Raw genomic sequence first — 18,826 nt, 5'->3', positions numbered from 1 at the left:
CAGTGTGTGGATGTCAAATGGACATCATGTTTTTGACAGCAGTTTGATTTGCGTTTATTTTATGTCGATGTTTGATGTCAATTTTCAACATCTAAAACACATGTGTGACCTTATATTGGTAATAATTACTAATGAATTAGATATGTAAAATGTTATTTTGTAATATCTTAAATATAAAAAAACTAATATGATCATAAGTAGTTATAGCGGGCCACCTTTCGTCAAACTTTTATGACCCCCTTGACAGGTCGTGTTCTGACGGCTCATGTTTGACAGGGGGCGGGACTATCAATCAAACGGTGTACAAGCTGTCTACTTTAGACAGCGAGTGTGTAATCGTTTTACGACGTGTCATTTAGTGGATTGTTTTTCCCTGTGTGTGTTTTATGTCAAGTGTATGCTGTCATGTTTAATGACAGCTCGTGTTTGACAGGTTGTGTTTTGACAGTTGCCGCCTGCGTCTCTCTCACCCATCCCCCCTCCTTTATCGCCCGGGGCGCGTTTCAACACTGCCTGTCTCACAGCGGGTGCGTGTTGTAAACGAGTAGAGATTTCTAAAACTCAATGTTGGTAAAATAATTTACCATTACGGTGACAAAAAGTAAATGTTTATTTTAGATTTAAACAAATCATGAACAAGGCTCTGATTAAAATTTTTGGTTGTAACATCACAAGATATTTAATTAAATATTCCGTATACGTGTATAGTTTAACCAATGACCTGAGCCATAACCTTCGTCGCCGTCAATACTACAATCTTTAGACGAAAGTCTAAACTAAATAAAATTTTAAACGGTTTATGAGTGCCGTGAATCTTTTCATGACCTGCTCTATAGTTTCACGCATATTAAAGATCCGACGGTGCCTGACAAAGCGCCGGGTGAGTGTTCATATATGCCGTTTTAAAATAACCTTAATAAATGTAATTCTGTCCACTATGGCAAAATAGGGGTTTATTTTAGATTTAGGGGATTCTTTAACCAAGTCTCTGATTAAGACATGTGTATACATGCACCGATGGTGACAGAGAACTTATATTTGACGTTAATAAACTTTTAAATGTTTTTAAGACGTGTTCATCCCATCTTACGGTGTTTATTTTCAATTAAATGATTCTTAAAACCATGTGTGAAAATGTGTATATTATACAATGAGTCTTATATTGTCTGCTCTGACAAAAATAAAGTATTATTTTAGATTTTAGGTGAAGTGCCACCGTGTATGACAAATATAGTTTGATATAAACGTTTGTTTTGTCAAAAGTTTCTTATAGACATTCAAGAAACAAATATTTTAGCTGTATCTGGTTAAACTTAATTCTGATATTTTCTATTGACTATTTTTCTGATCAGACACAAAGTTTCTGATGCTGAACTTATGACCGTATGTGATAGATAATTCACAGCAGGGGCGGTTTGTAATCTAGGTAGAGTCTTTTAAAACTGTAATGGTAAGATGTAATATGGTAACTCTGTCAAAAAGTAAAAGGTTTATTTTAGATCACAACCTATTTTATGGCAAACAATGCAGTATCTAAAAGTTTGTAACAACACAATTTTATTTAATGAAATACTCAGTACGTGTATAGCAATGAACTGTGACAAAATCACAGGGGACCCATCAATACTATATTCTTTAGACTAAAGGGTATTAATTTTAATCTAAATAAAATCTTAATCTTTTCATGCACAATATTCTGTTCACACCATTAGATTGCGTTCCTGCGTTTATAATAGAGAGCATACGCGGATGTGTGTTCATACCCGCCCCCTGTCAAACACGAGCTGTCAGAACACGACCTGTCAAGGGGGTCATAAAAGTTTGACGAAAGGTGGCCCGCTATAACTATTATCATATATTCTTTTTATATTTAAATTGTAATGTGTGGACAAACGAGAAACAGGCGGATGATCCAAATACAGCTTTTAAGTTTATTCACACACAAACAAAAAACTAAATCCAGTCACAAAAGAACAAAGCTAAACCAAAAACAAGCCGGTGCGCATGTAACGTTTATAAAAGTCAACAGCAGACAAAGAACCCAGGGCCTTTACCATGTAGATGGTTAAAGTCAGGGTTACAGGATTATTTTAAGTTGATAAAACACATAAAAAAGAGGTTATTTGATCATGTGTATAAACACATAGTAAAACAAACAGCTCCCTTTTCCATACCAAGTGTTTTTTGTCCATCCACAATCCACTCTGAATATACAAATATATACAAACAACTATGGGAGGAGTACTAAATAATTGTGTTGACAAAATTTGCATTCACAAAGCACTGTATGACCCTCGCATATATGCATAAAAAGTGACGTACACCCAGGTCTTAAAGGTACTGTACTTGAATACATTCATGCACTATTGAGACTCTGGCTTATAGGATTATAGACCACTGGATTATAGAGAGTTCAAAGCACAGCCCAATAATGACTTTGATTCCACAACTTTATTATGAGAGATGAGAAAATGTGCCATAAACTTGGATGTTTTCATTGGCACACTTAAGATATGAATCACTCATTAATCTCATTAATCATCATCATGTGATGAGTGTTCATGTCAGATGCCTAATTTTGTCACTAAAGTTATTTATTTTGGGTCCTGTACAATAGATGCGATACATTACTGGGAAACAAGGGCTATAAACAGATGTGTTTTAACAAAGGGAGACAGACTGAGCGTATTCACCTGTTTCTCTGTATTTACTGTTTGTTTTAATGTTTGCTTTTTAAAATGATGACCAAAAATCAGGGCTGCGTTTCCCGATAACGTTGTCTCTTAGCGCGCTACGAAGACTCTTAAGTTAAACCTTAACTACAGGTTTACCTTTTCTAGGCGTGTTTCCCGAACTGTACCTTAGCGGGATTCTTTCTAACGTACGACGTTACCAGGTGCTGTCCATGGCGATGGTGCTGAATAGGTTGATATCGATTGCTCGACAATCAATTATTCACTTTATGTAATAGGGACTTTGCTGCGTTATGAGATAGTGGTGTTCTTTATTAAAGAAACATTTCAGAAATAGTTACATTTATTAGGAATATCTTGTAAAAATATTTCAAACTGCAAACAACTAAATATAAACCTTGTATATTTTATTTTATATCAAATGCGTGCAAAACCCGCAACTTTATGTCCAAAAGTATCATGCATAAACTGCTCCAATGCATCCATTATTCCTTTACTTTAAAGGATAATTTATATTAGGGGTTCCCAATAAATGCGTTGCACAGGGGAAAGGTGGGTCGTGCAAGTCACCTGGCTTGGCTGTGCATTACACTTAAAATATATAAAAACAAACTGTTGTTCATTAGTTCACGCATTTATTGTGCTTGGACACTGGATGTGCAAGGAGCGCGTTTACAATGCGGATAACGCTTAATGGACGCATTTCTGGAGCCGCGCCTGGCTGTTTACCTTAAATATAACATAAAAATATATATTATATGATATATAAATATATATTATGATTGCTTTAGATTTAAGCTTTGATTAGATTTAATGTGGAAAATTTGTTGACCTATACAACCAGTAGATAATCAAGTGGAGCAGTTTCTTTTGAGTGTTTATAAAGAATATGGCATGCAGTTGCCTCAAAGTTAGAAAACATTAAAAAACTTCGATGCAAAGTCGACTTAAGATCAATAATAATATTATGGAATATCAACAATTATGATTTCGTGATGAATGTGCTCCCGTGGCATGCGATTTTTACTTGATTTGTTTAATTGCAGCTAAAATAGCCGGTAAAGTAAAGTATTAACGGATATGAAATGCACAAATGAAAGGGTAAGATTCGTTGTATAGCTGCCTGCCATAGTTTCACCAACTCCTCCACCCAAAATCTTTTTTTTTTTATAGTTTCTTAAGCCTGTAATAATAGTCCGCAGCTGATGTTTATTTGGAAAAAAGTAATACAAAATCTAACAACCATCAGTTTAATGATGTCTAATTATGTGAATGTTTTATTCTTTAAATTTAAAACTAATTTAACACGGAGTGTACTTCAACTTTTTTTTTACAGATATTTAGTTATATAGAATGCAATCTACACAAACTTTTATCACAGTCATGGCCCCTAGCGGAGTCAAGTGGGATAAGGTATAGCTAAGAGTGCTCCAGACCAACCTTCCGAACGAATGACTTACAGAAGGGATAGGTAACTAAGAACGTTTCGGGGAACACGTATTAACGATAAGGTACAGCTTAAGGTACAACTTAAGAACAACGTAGAGCTAAGAAGGTTTCGGGGAACGCAGCCCTGATCTATAGACATCCTGAAGACGGGACAAAGCTTCAGGAGGTCAACCATCACCGCACCATAACATGAACCATTCAGAAGTGAGGGACGGGCATGTTTTCATTTTGTATAACTGTGCATAATCATATTTTTATCAAAAGATCAGAATGAAAGTGAAGGGGTGGGTGTGGAAAAAAAAAACAGTACAAGACAATGGAGACACAGACAGAGATCATAATTTGACTGAACTTTAAGATATTAAATGACTTTTATTAAGGTTTAAATGTGTTACAAAGATTTGTTTTATAATCAATGGATAACATTTTATAATAATATTTGTATTCATTATTTTTAAAAGTTGATTTCTTAAACTAAATAGTTAAGCTTAAAAGTCACACTTAAACCATACGTCTTTTTAAAAGTTTACTGTTTAAACTAAACAGTTCAGCTTAGTTACAGCGGTATATATTTGATATGGTTAAATAGATAAAAATACTAAACCAGATTACAATTTAATTTTTAAATGCCTTCGATTATACAAGATTAATTTAAGTAATTAAACTATATAATGATATTAATTAAAACGATTTCATTTAAATGAATAGCAATCCTTAATATCATCAGATATGGTACCTGTTATATTTAAAAGGAAGGGTCTGAACAGGGTTTCTGGTTCTTTTCACTTTCATGTTTTGATGAGAAAACATTTCCATCTGGCTGAACTCTCCATGTAAATGTTGTGTCGTTCCCTATCCCACGATCCTTCAGTTTCTTCTTTATCTGAAGAACAGAATCAAACATGAGTTCTGATCACACAACACACACACACACACACACACACACACACACACACACACACACACACACACACACACACACACACACACACACACACACACACACACACACACACACACACACACGCATGCACGCACAAACACACACTTATTTTGCCTAAACTAACAATACAACTGACACTTTAGGCTAAAACATAGAACATACAAATATTTGACAAACTGAACTATAAGTAGATATGTTAAAGTAAAAAAATATAGTTTTCATAAAGAATGGGATAGAATGGGAAACACTAAAAATCAAAGTATATTTCTATTTATTTAACTAGATTTGTTTATAATTTAAGTAGTTGACCGATATATGTGCCGATAAATTGTCACAGTTGTTATTGAGGGTATGTATATGACGTCACCGTCTGCAAGAGGGACTGGGGTTACGCTCACTGAGTGAGATGGCGTCCTTCTAGTCAGACGTGCTTTTCCTTCGTCCTTAGTAAACGTGGAGTTTGTAGCTAAAAACTAACATACTTCCTGGCGTTTATTTTATTTCCTTTAGTATGAAGATGCCTATTATTATCATATCTTAATGACTTAATGAAGAAAAAGACATTTTGAATGGGCAAAAAGAGAAATAGGAAACTCTCCTCTCTTCACAACGCTGATGCTAACGAGATGGAACTTGCTCCCGAGTCCATTATGGAGTCCCGTTCCCTGGCTGATTTCCCTTCTCTGCCTGAAACACGTACCCCAAAAAACTGAATCGGTGCAAAACTGGATTACAAGAACACTTCCGAAATCCTTGAAGCTCTAAATGCACTCAGCTTAAAACTTGATCAAACCCATTTAAAGATTTCGGCGATCGAGAAACTACGGAGCTCACTTCGGCCAAAGTAGATAGTTTAGCAACTTCGATGCAACACCTCATCGTCGAAGTTAACTCTCACGACCAACGGTTATCCCTGATGGGAAAAGAAATGCAAGCTCTATAGGTTGAAAACGCGACGCTGAAGTCTAATATAGCAGAGGCTCAACGTTACACTCGACGATGGTCCCTCAAATTGCATGGCTTGAAAGAGGATGGTGATGAAAATGGCAGACGGATAACTATTTATGTTCTTGCAAAAGTTGTTCCACATATTCAAGACCAGCTTGATCAGGCCATGGACGCACATCAACACCACCATATGATACTCATACACGACCATTGTCGTTCTCTTTTCGATGCGCCGTTACCATGATGAAATTTGGAGGGCAGCCAAAAACTCCAGATTTTTACTGGACAACAAGCTATGCATCTCTGAGTTGCTATCACCTGAAGACAAAGCGACTAGAGAGAAACTGTGGCCAAGAGTGAAGAAGGCTAGAGAGGAAGGTAAAAGGGCTGTATTTCGTGGCCCATATGCATACATCGAGGGGAAAAAGATTGACGTTAATGACTGATTAAATTATGACTAATTAGCCATAAGGCGTCTTCAACCATTCCGACATGCCGGGCATGTTATTTATTTATTTTTGCTTTTCTGGTGCTGCTGCTCCGGGTTTTCAGATTTAACCTAGTACATTTCAGCTTCAAGGTCTTGGAGCTTGGTAAATTGTAATTTGTGATTTTTTGTTTTGTTTTGTGTTGTTTCTAATTTTCGTTATTGTTCAGGTTCTACATAGTTCGGAATGGACTTTAAGTTTAATTCTTTGAGCGTAGCATCTTTGAATGTAAGGGGCATCCGAGAAATTGCAAAGCGAAAGGCTTTATTTCTTTTTTTTAAACGGACTGATGGTGATATTATTTTTTGTCAAGAGACACATTCTTTGGACGTAGATGAAAATTTTATGAAATCTCAGTGGGGAAAAAAAAAATTTCAGTCACGGCACTTCTCATTCTGCGGGAGTTATGGTTTTGCTCAACAGATTTAAAGGAGACGTCTTGAACTTTGTTACGTGTGAAAACGTAAGATGGATTATTCTGACTGTAAACTGGACAATACTACATTTACAGTCATAATTCTAATCCATGGAACAAGTCCTTATTTGCAAAGGTTTCAGATATTATTCAAAGCAAATTTGATGCTTCATATGTTATATGTTCAGGAGATTTTAATGAATGCTTGGATAATTTGAGTGATAGATATCCTCCTCGTTCTTCACAGCGTGACGTACAATCAAACTTAGCTTCTTTATGTACCAGTTTATCACTTACTGATACTTGGCGGTTCTACAACCCTGGGATATCTGAATAATGGTTTAACAAAAACAAATCTTTACAATCTAGAATTGACATGTTCCTTATTTCGACTTCTGCTCTGCAAATGTCAATGAAAATTACCCATAATTATGCCCCTTTAACTGATCATAAGCTTATTTCTTTAACTCTTACAGGCACAAAAGAGAACTCTAGTTTTAAAGGGTACTGGAAATTTAATAATAATCTTCTTAAGGATGAGTATTTCAATAATGAGGTAAAAAAAAATGCTAATGAGATTTTGGGAGGATTAAAGGAAGGATTTAAATGTAAATGGGAATTTTTCAAATATCATGTTAGAAAAATTGCAATTAAACGTTGTAAAGAACTAAATAAAAATCAATAGACAAAATCAGTTAGTATTAATTGACAAATTGGAGAACTTGGAACAGAAGCAAAATCTTACTAAGGAGGAAGAAGCTGAGTTGGTCACAATTCAATCCCATTTAGACCTGATCTATTTAGACCTGGCTAAGGGTGCTTTTATTCGTTCTAGAAATTTTAAAAGAAATGCTTTATCCGCTTTAAATATTAATGGGAATTGTTGTATGGATCCAAAAATTATTTCTCACTTTGTTTACTCATTTTATAAAGAACTATATAATTCTCGATTTGATCTATCTAATTGTGAAGAGTTCATTCAAATAGTCTATCAACACATCCCTATTATTGATAAAGAATTTCATGACCTTTGTGAATCCAATATAACGTCCTCTGAGATCAAAGATGCCCTTATGAGAATGAAAAAAGGGAAAGCACCAGGTATAGATGGATTGACAGTAGAATTTTACTTACATTTTTGGGAACTGATAGAAATTCCTCTACATAATTTGTTTAATGAATGTATTAATAGTGGCGAAATGACTTCTACGATGAAACAAGGTATCATTTCGTTAATTGCTAAACCAGATAAAGATCCACACTTTATAGAAAATAGGAGACCAATCTCTCTTCTAACAATGATTATAAATGAATTACTTTAGTATTTGCTAATAGATTACGAGAAGGTTTAGCCTACATACAATTATTAGTTAATATCAATCAGGCTTTTTAAAAGGTTGGCACATAACTAATAATATTAGACTTGAGCTTGACCTCTTGGATTATGCTGAGAGTCTTGATAAAGGAGCAATATTTTTTTTTTACAGCATTCGAAACAATTGAACATGAATTCCTTTTTAAAACTATAACGCTTTTTGGATTTGGAAATAATTTTTTGAATGTAGTTAAAATGTTTTACAATGATATAAATAGCTCTATAAATTCTACCTCCTTTAAAGATTTAACAAACGTGGTGTTGTCACGGTGAAACCCGTGTCATGTCTTGTCTCTGTTCCGATTGTCGTCACCTGGACTCTTGTTAATTAATTACCTGCCTCATCACACCTGTGTATCGTTAGTCTGTTTGTATATATACCCCTGCCTGTTGTATGTGCACTTGCCGGATGATTGTCTCTGATGTCATGTTTGTTTCCAGTGTTCCAGTTGTTGTACTTACCTGCCCATGTTGTTTCTCGTGTTTGTTTTCATGTTATTTATATTAAATGTTACCCTTTCGTGTGAACCCTGCGTTTGTGTCCTTGCTCCCGCTCCCGGTCCCGGTCATGACAGGTGTACGTCAAGGTTGTCCAATTTCCCCCTTTTTATTCTTGTTGGTAGTTGAATTATTATCCATTGGTATTGTAAATGATGAACAAATTCAAATTTTTGGAAAATAAATTAAAATATCTCAATTGGCAGATGACACAACCTTATTTTTAAAGAACTTATCTTCTATTCCCAATGCTATTTCCTTCATCAATATTTTCTCTAAAGCTTCTGATTTAACGCTAAATTTATCCAAATGTGAAATCCTCCCATACATAATTTAAATTATAACGTTTTTAACAGAGGCGATTCTAGGGTTAGAGCTTTAGGGGTGCTGAGCACCCAATGAGCTCCGCTGCCACCACCCACTCTTTTTTCCTACAGAAACCAATAATATGTTTATTGTAAAATAACTATCATTTTAACATTGGTTCAACTAACTCCAAAATCCAGATTTTTTTGGAGACCTTTCAGGCATGAAAACGGGTCAGGGGTGAAAAAGATGAGAAGAAAATTACCCCTCTAGGGTCCGGGAGCATGCTCCCCCTTAGAACTTTTTTTAAAATTACATATTTTAAAGCATCAATCTGATGAGTTTTCAGATGCATTTTTTTGCCAACCTTTTTATTTCTAATTAGTGGCGAGCTAGCACTTCTTTGCCATTAATGCCATATTAAAGTATCAGGACAAAAGGTGGGCTACAGCAGCAGTGTGGGTATGGTTTTATGTGGATATACAGTGTGTCGTTTTAAGCCTTTGTCAAAATGACAAATCTCCTAATTTATAACTTTTATGCCTACAACATATGGTAGGTTTATTAATAGTTTGTTAATTTGCAGCTTTTCTTTTAACAGTCCTATAATTGAACCATTACCTTTACTATACTGTATGTCTAAAACAAAACACTTGTGACTCCTGCACTAAGGGTTAAAAACGTTATCCCCTTCATATTAATCTACATGTGACAAACTAAAAAAATATTTATTGTCTAGTTTGATAGTCAGACAGTAAGTGATTTGACACATAACTTACCAGTAGCCTACTGGTGGTATACAGTGATATGTAGTTTATTTCCACTCTGTTCCAAACACCATGTTTTCATGACGACTGACCAGAAAAGACGCACGTGACGTCATGTTTACATGACTCCCGATTGTTAAAATAAGTCTCAAATTAACGATAAATCATACAATAAACTTTAACAACGGAGACACACGTATGCAACTACCCACTGAGACGCACAAAACTGCATGCGTCTTGCGGAAGAACATTGTAACCGGCGCTACTTCTCTCTTTTTAAGTCTATGGACGAGTCACCCAAGTACTGTACTACTCCGCAGCGCGCGGGTAGTGTACCCGCTGGACTAAAATTATCCGAAAATAAACACTTATTATACGTGTACCATGGTGATTCAGTATAAGACAAAAACACGGCTTGAAAGATTGATTCGTGATGTACTCGCTCATTATAAACATAACGTAAACATTTTGTAAGATTTGAACAAAAAAGTTGCATCACAACACTTTTAACTGATTCTCACTCTGCGTGTGTTTCGCGCTCGGGCTAAGCGATGCAGTTACAGAGAAGTAAAAGAAGAGGATGACACCATTTGCTAAGCGGGGAGGTTTTCATTTTCTACCTTAACATATACATTTTAAAACCACAAACTACGGAGTATGTTTTGGACATTATTTAACCTTGTCAAAGACGAACGAACATTTTAGAATAAATACATTTCTTGCTCCAAGTTTTAGGGGTGCTGAGCTCCTTTTTAGGGGTGCTGAAGCACCCCTAAAAAGGGGCTAGCCTCGCCCATGGTTTTTAATAATATTCCAGTGAAACCCTCTGTCAAATACCTATATTGTAACAAAAGATGTTAATGAAAGACAAAACTTAAACTTCTCATTTAGATTAAAAAAGTAAAAACGGTTTTAAACTTTTGGTTACAATGTGATCTCTCTGTTTATGGTCGTGTCCTTTTATCTAAAGCAGAAGGCTTTTCTCGGTTTGTTTATCCCTCCCTATCTTTCTATGTTAAAGACTCTTATTGTAAAGAATTAGTTTTATTCTTTTATTTGGAAAAATAAACCTCAAAGACTAAAGAAAAGGGTGCTAACTAATAAGAAAGCTGAAGGAGGCTTGGAAGTACTTTATTTTGAAGATGTTAATAGAACTTTTAAAATCAGTTGGATTAAAAAGTGTTTGATTAATCGTAACTCCTTTTGGAACCACATCCCACACAGTCTCTTTAACAAAATATGTTGGTTAGATTTTCAATTAACCTGTGACTTTAATAACTCCAAACTTCCTCTTAAATTATTAAGTGCTTTTAGCCTGGAATATATGCTACTCACATAATTTATCTCCTCATACTTCCTACATTTGGAATAATGCCAACATAACAACTGGCAATAAATCTTTGTTTTTAAGAAATTGGTTTAAAAGGGATATGAATCATCTTATGAATATGTTTGATAATTATGAAAATATTTTACCGTATGAGCAATTAATGCAAATCCACAATTTCCCTGTGCATTTCAAGGTATTTAATTCAGTCTGTAAAGCTATTCCTCCTACTCTTATTCATCTTGTTAAAATCATGTTCTCTATAACTCTATAGTGACAATAAAACCCAAATTAATTTTAAATGGCATTGCACGACTGATAAAAAAAAGAAATAACAAACATATCTGCACTATATTCCAAAATCAAAATAAATTAATACCCAGAGGAAAATTATTTTGGATCTCTATTATCGAGAATATTAATTGGAAAACAGCTTGGTTAATTCCCTTTAAATATTGTATCAATAACAAAACTAAAGAAATACATTTTAAAGTTTTGCATACCATTTGCCTATTAAATCAATAATTTCAAGATATTCTGATATTGGTGATTTATGTTCCTTTTGTAAAATTGAGAAAGAAGTGTTAAAACATTTTTTTTTTTTTTATTGCAACATTACCCAAGTGTTTTGGAAAGAAATGGCAACCTATATTTTTAGTAAAGTAAAGGATAAATACTTTTTTTCTTTAAAGGATATCATTGTACACTATGAAAACAATGCTAACAATCTTGAGTATATCGTTAATTTATTCATACAGTATTGCAATCTAAATTCTACATACATAAACAAAAAAATATTTTTTTTCCAACATATTCATAAGACAAATATTCAAGGTGTTTTAGCTGAATTTGAATGTTTTATCTCTTCTCTAAAGACATAAAAAAACGGTCACTGAGTGGCAAAAAACAGCGAGTACAGCGTGACATCGGCGAAAACACGGTGAAAGCGCATCGAAATGGAAAAAAGTTGTTGTGTGATAGACTGTACTAACAGATTAACAAGAATTCTGAGCTATCGCTTTACAGACTGACAAAAACACCGCAAGGTGAAATAAATAGATTGTTCATGCCAACGTCCAGAGATCACAGGTGGGTTGATAAGTTGCTAGGGTCACTATCAAGCAAAGGTTTTACTTTCTACTTAAAAGTATTTTTCAAGTGTTTGTATTTTATCCATGTTTATCTTTGGAATACATACATGCCAAAGCATAATTTTTACTCTATTACATTTCATAAATAATGCTTTTTGTTTTACATTTAATATTTAAGTAACGTACTTTTACTCAAGTAAATGAACACAATTTAAATGTAATTAGGTATTAAATTAATTTTAATATGCAATATTAAAGAACACACAGAATGATTCTATGCTTCAGAATGTAGTGAAGTAAATTTTTTCCCAATACAAACATCCTAATAAAGCACAGATTCTTTGAAATGTCACTAATGTAACTAAGTATTGTCCACCTCTGCTATCAAGTCCAACCAAATCCAATTTAAGTTGATAATAGTCAGTTTTACTAGCATTTGCGCCAAAAGCCAGCAATTTTGTTGAAGGTTTGCCACTTGGGGGCGAGTTTCGGCGTGGTCACTGTGACGTCAATGCAAACCCTCTATATGGGCCAATATTTGGGGGGTTGGATTAGCGGCATGTGCCTATTATTTTTTTCATGTAATTATTTCTACTCATCAGCATTTGTGTTTTGTTCTTTAAGAAAATAAACTTAAGACATAAAAATCCAACCACTCCTCTTTTTAATCCCCAAATTCACATAATAGTTCATTCAGAAAGATGTGTCAACACCACTGATCTACATAAACAACTGGATTGCACATAGAACGGTTAAAGTAACAGCATGAGGTGAAGCCAGCGCAGATTCGAGCGGCCATCTTGGTATACCCAACCGGCAGAGGGCGTCATTGACTTCCATTCAAAATCATGATCTAATTTCACCCACTTTACAGCGTATCAGTCACACAAGGTTCATTTTTAGGATGTGTACGTAAATTAATTGTTAATTTTCGTGTTATTTTCAATGTTTTAATCGGTATGATAATGGATTTATAAAAAAATTGTTAAGGTGACTGTCTGCTGCATTCTGTTAATGACACGGGTATAAATAAAGTTTTTTTGATATTCAGCTACACGGTCAGCGTTATTTCAGAATAAGTTTAGGTAACTTGTAAAGATAACATAATTACAAAACCAGCAAATTATTGTATGCAGATACGGTACAAAGCATGAATATTTATTTAGATTTCAGAATGAGCACGTTTGTCTTTAATACTAAATATGATGCGGCCTCTGCTGATCTGATACTGTAATAAAGATGAATGTATAATAACTGTTTAAAAAACTAAATGTACAACTTTCAGTAAATAACTATGTACATGCTTAGGACGTTTGCATTGTAATAGAACAGGAGCAGGAAGACTTCAGATATAAAAACAGAGACTTGTAAAGTGATGTTTTATCATTAAAATCTGATAAGGTCCATTGATTTAATAGAATGTCTTGGAATACCAACATGGCGGCGCGGTGGCTTCACAGTTCTGACGTCATGCGCAATCCAGTCATTTATATACATCAGTGGTCTACACAAACTGTTCGTGATTTAACTGCACTTTCTATTATGGGAATGTTTGCAAATCGTCTTTTTAAATGTGTTTGTTAGCACGCTGTAGTGTTAATGTGGCTAAAACCATAAGTGCTCATCTCTGTATAAATTATAAACAAACATCTGATGGAGGACGGGGCACAGTAACTCATATGCACACACATACAAAATGTGTTTTTGATCTCACCCAAATAAGGGCATTTTTGTCATGCTATAATAAATGATTGGTGGGACTTCACAAACACATTCCGGGCTCACCCGAGACTTATGTTACATCTTATGAAAGTGGTATAATAGATCCTCTTACCAACTGTAAGATTCTCTCCATCACCGCAGGGTCATTTAGATTCTGACTCGATTTCAACTCCACTCTCATGATCTGATTCTTTGAATCTGTTAGAATATTACATGAAGAGAGCAACAAAAACTTACACCTGTAAATAATTACATTTTAATGTTTACTGCCAGTTGTTATTTTAAATTTCAAAAATAAAGTTGTTTATACTTAGATGTTTTTCAACAGTGAATTATGAAGGTAAAATTCCAAAAAGTGTTGACCAACTTTGATCCTTTAACTCATGAAACTTACAACGTATGCAGAAAAATGGAAGAGAGTCTGTGCAGAGTCGATCATCGATTCCATCAAGAGCTGTAGCGCCACAAAGTGGGTTCAGGCCAGCCACGTCAGGTTGTCCAGCTCTCCAGTTTATGGGGAAATTTTTGAAACTTGTTCCATCTGACCACCACCACCAGTCCTTAAAGAGACCAACCCATGCTTTTTCATATCCTACCATCATATTCGCCAGCAGATCATTTTCAGTTTGATTCCGAATCTTGGCCAGGTCTGTGTGAAACTTTAGGCAGTAGGTCCAAGCATCATTCCATGACATGAAGTCAGGGATTAAAACAAACTTGTCTGCTATGCTCTCTGTAATAAGATGAGAATGAGGTCATTTGTAACATTCATTTTTTACAAGATGTCGTCTTGTTTAAACACACCTGATTTAATTCATCAGCTTTTAATAAAATGCTCCTGAAGACCTGAAGTCGATGTGTCAAATAATGGAAACTTTCCCCAAGTTTACTGTTAAGAAGGCCTCCAAACATCACGTCAATGGTTGCTTGCTATCTAAGCATCAACTCTGACCTTTGGGTTGATTCGATCAAACACTGATCGAAGTTTTTAGTTCAAAAAACTGCTTCAAATGTCCTTAGTATAATGATGTTATGACCACCTGGCTAATATAGTGTTGATCCTTGGTGTGCACTGAATCAATGAGTCATAGACTCTAAAAGACCCCTGAAGGTATCTGGCAACCAGCATGTTAAAAAGCACTTGCCAGGACAACACCTTGAAAACACATCTTTATCATGTTTAACTATTCCTGAACAATGTATGCAGTGGTGTGTAATTGCACTGATAGACACACTGGGTCCTATTTTAACAATCTAAGCGAGTGGTCTGAAGCGCATGGGGTAGGTGCACTTTGTGCATATCCGAATCCACTTTTACTAACAAAAATAATCTTTCACATTGCACATTTTAATATTTTTGCATGTTTGTGTGCTGCCGCCACTGCGTGTACCTGTGTATGTAATAAGCAGAACGCACAGGCATTGTGTACCAGCCAATAGACGGTTTCAACAGTAACAACATAAACAAGCGGCTTTCTTGGTCCTCACAGTACTTCCGGTAAACTCCGCGAAGAATAAAAAAACAACAAAGTCCTTTTAAAGTAGTTTATTCATATAGGAAGCAAAATAAACAACACGTAGGATTCCCAAATATTTTTTATTTTCGACGAGGTATTTGTTTAAGAGTTCAGTTTCAGCAACTAGTCAGACTCTTAAACAAACAGAAACCGGAAGTAAAGTTCAGACCAGACGCTTATCGCGTCACCGCACGTGTGCCTGATGAAACGGTCAATCTATAGGCACATATTACTAACACGCCCTTGTAATAAATGCAAATACTGCACCATCAACTTTAGAGTACAATTGTTTTTTAGTTTCCTCAAAATAGTAACATGTGCTATGTGTCTGAACACCTCGTTTTCAAACAGCACGCCCATGGGCAAACAGATGGGCACAAGTGCATTTGCTATTACAAAAGCTGGTTGTGAAAATGATAAAAGTGTAGGGGCTGAACCTAGCAAAAAAAAAAAAAAACTTACAGGGCTCATTATTTCTACAATGAACAGAATGAAGGTTAGTCTACACACTCAGATTTGTGCCATCAATCTGTCTGCGGTCTCTTTGTCGTTTAATCAAAGCCATGCTGATATACAGACATATCACACTTCTACACAAGCAATATCGCTACAGTAAATAGAATTCACCAGTCACAATATATACATTATATAGACATGTTTCTTACCATTAAAGCAAAAAAATGGAAACAATTGATCGCATGCCATATCCTCCAATCCACTACTGCCATTGATGACACCACAATCCTCCCTTCCATTGGGGTTGTTTGGCTTTCCAGACTTCCAGAACCTTATTTTCACTATCTTTAAATTATGAGTCCAACACCAACTGTTATTGTATCTGAACATTCCAATCCAAGCCAATGGAGGCAGCGCAGCGCTAACCGCTTCTTGTAAACTTGTCTGGTCTTCATTGCTTGCAACCGTGGCCAAGTCAACGTGATAATTTCTGCAGGCAACTTGTGCATCAGCCCAGGTCTTATTCTCCTGGATGAGAACAAATTTATTTGAGCTGCTCTGTATGAACATCCAAAATCCTGTTGAGAGGAGAGTCAGAGAAACATTTGAAAACTAACTTTGTCAGACCTCCTCGATAATGTGCAACTTTAATGAATCTTTCTGCACAACCAAATCCCAGATGTTAAATATGTGTTTGTATGAGTCCACTATACATAATATTTAAAGTGACATTGCACTGACCTGAGAAAAGCAGAAACTGAATCAACCTTTCCATTGGTGATGGGTTAACAGAATGCAGCGAATCCTAAACAATACACAAAAAGAGCATAATAAATCAAACACATTTATAAACTTTTATTTTGTCCAATCCTCGTTTTTGGCTGTTCACTGGTGGTAGGCCATTTAGGGTTAATGCTTATAAATTATGGAATTCACTACTCTGTACACTTCGTAATATATAACGTTATAAAATAATTATCTTTGCCTACCTTCAAGACCCAGCTAAAAACGTATCCTTTCAATATGTGTTTTGGATAATGTGGCTAAATCTTGCCCTATGTGTTCTGTATTGTGCATGTGGATTTGCAAATGTATTGTATAGCACTATGTAAAACGATATTGGGCTATGGAAAGGCACTATAGAAATAAAACTTCTTCTTCTTCTAAATTTGTGACGTTTACCTAAAACAATCAAGAAGAATGTTAAAAAAGGATTTGTTGATCAAAATATTACCAGAGGATTCTTAACCTCTTTTCAGTTTGACTTTATTTCATACATGCAAAAATGTCCTTGATGAGAATTAACAGAGGATTAACTTTAGTTCAGATTATATTGAAAAGAAGTTTTGTCTGAAGTCAATATTATGGTGATCAGTGTTTCTGTTAGTTGTGTGCTTGACTTTCATTAAAATTACCCTTTTTAAACATTTGCAGTAGTGTTTTGTTCAAAACATGTGTACATTGACAAATTACTGTCATTATTGAGTTTGAATTATGCCTGATTTATTTAGGATTTTATCAACATCTTAATTCATAAACATACTTAACAGTTCAATAAACTTGAAAGTTTATGCTAACCTAATTCAAATCAAAGAATCATTTTTAACAGTGAACTAATAAATCAATGCTATATCTAAAAAATCTCTACACAAGTTTAATGAAAGTGTGCAACACTAGCTTACTATTACTATTTTACTTAACTAAGGTTTTTGAGCAATTGGCTTGCATTATGTTTTTATAACTAAAGGTTAAGTAACTGGACTTTATAGTGTGCAACTACAACGATACAGTAAAAACAATACACAACAACTTTTTGAATGATAATGAAAACCTTCATGATTACCTGCAGGAACAGTGAAGACTGAAGCTGAGGTGGTCTGCACTGTTTCAGTCTCTAAATTAAAGGTTTTATTTCCTTCAGAATAGCTTTCTACACAAATAAATTATATGTAAAACATTTATTTGAAACTAATTTCCATTCAGATTTACAGATTTTACATTTAGATTTCTTTTCAAATGAACACGATTCAAGGAAGTGCAAGACATTTACATGAACTCTGACGTGAGATCAGTGGTGTAGTGGTGCTTGGAGAGGTGGGTATTGCCCCCAATTTTTTAAGCGTCCAAAAATAGATAAATGCCCTTTGTTATAAACAGCATGTACATAGTCTTGCATGTAGATCACCACAAAATGGGCTAGTAGTATTTTCACATTGTCACTTAATTTCTGATGCTTGACTTCTTAGAGCAAGGATCATTGTGAAAATAATACCACAGAGAGGTGCAGATTTTTCAGAAAATAGGCCTGCTATAGGAATAAACAACTAATTATGGATTGTGAGTACTTTTTTAGCCTGTTTACACATTAAAATTAAACAACTATTCTCTCACCTTGCACATAGTCTGGTCTAGTAGTTATTAGTTACAGTTTATTCGTTTATTTTTTAACAACATTAATATACTGTATACCAGGGTTCCCCAAATCTTACCCTGGAGGGCCGGAGCACTACAGAGTTTAGCTCCATCTCTAATCAAACTTACCCACCTGTGATTTTCTAGTGATCATGAAGACCTTGATTAGGTTGATCAGGTGTGTTTGATCAGGGTTGGTGCTAAACTCTGCAGTGCTCCGGCCCTCCAGGGTAAGATTTGGGGAACCCTGCTGTATACTTTGTAATGCACTGTAAGTCGCTTTGGATAAAAGCCTCAATTTTTCATAAAAATATAAAAATAACAGTATTTAATCTGTATTTAAATACATTTTACAACATATGACACTCTTAACCCAATGCAGGGTTTCTAAATTGATGCTTTAGGTTTTCTTGACTAAA

This window comes from Paramisgurnus dabryanus, chromosome 1 (genome assembly GCF_030506205.2).
Source record: "Paramisgurnus dabryanus chromosome 1, PD_genome_1.1, whole genome shotgun sequence".
NCBI classification, from domain to species: domain Eukaryota; kingdom Metazoa; phylum Chordata; class Actinopteri; order Cypriniformes; family Cobitidae; genus Paramisgurnus; species Paramisgurnus dabryanus.
The sequence above is the reverse complement of the archived record's forward strand: the minus strand, read 5'-3'. Positions refer to the sequence as shown.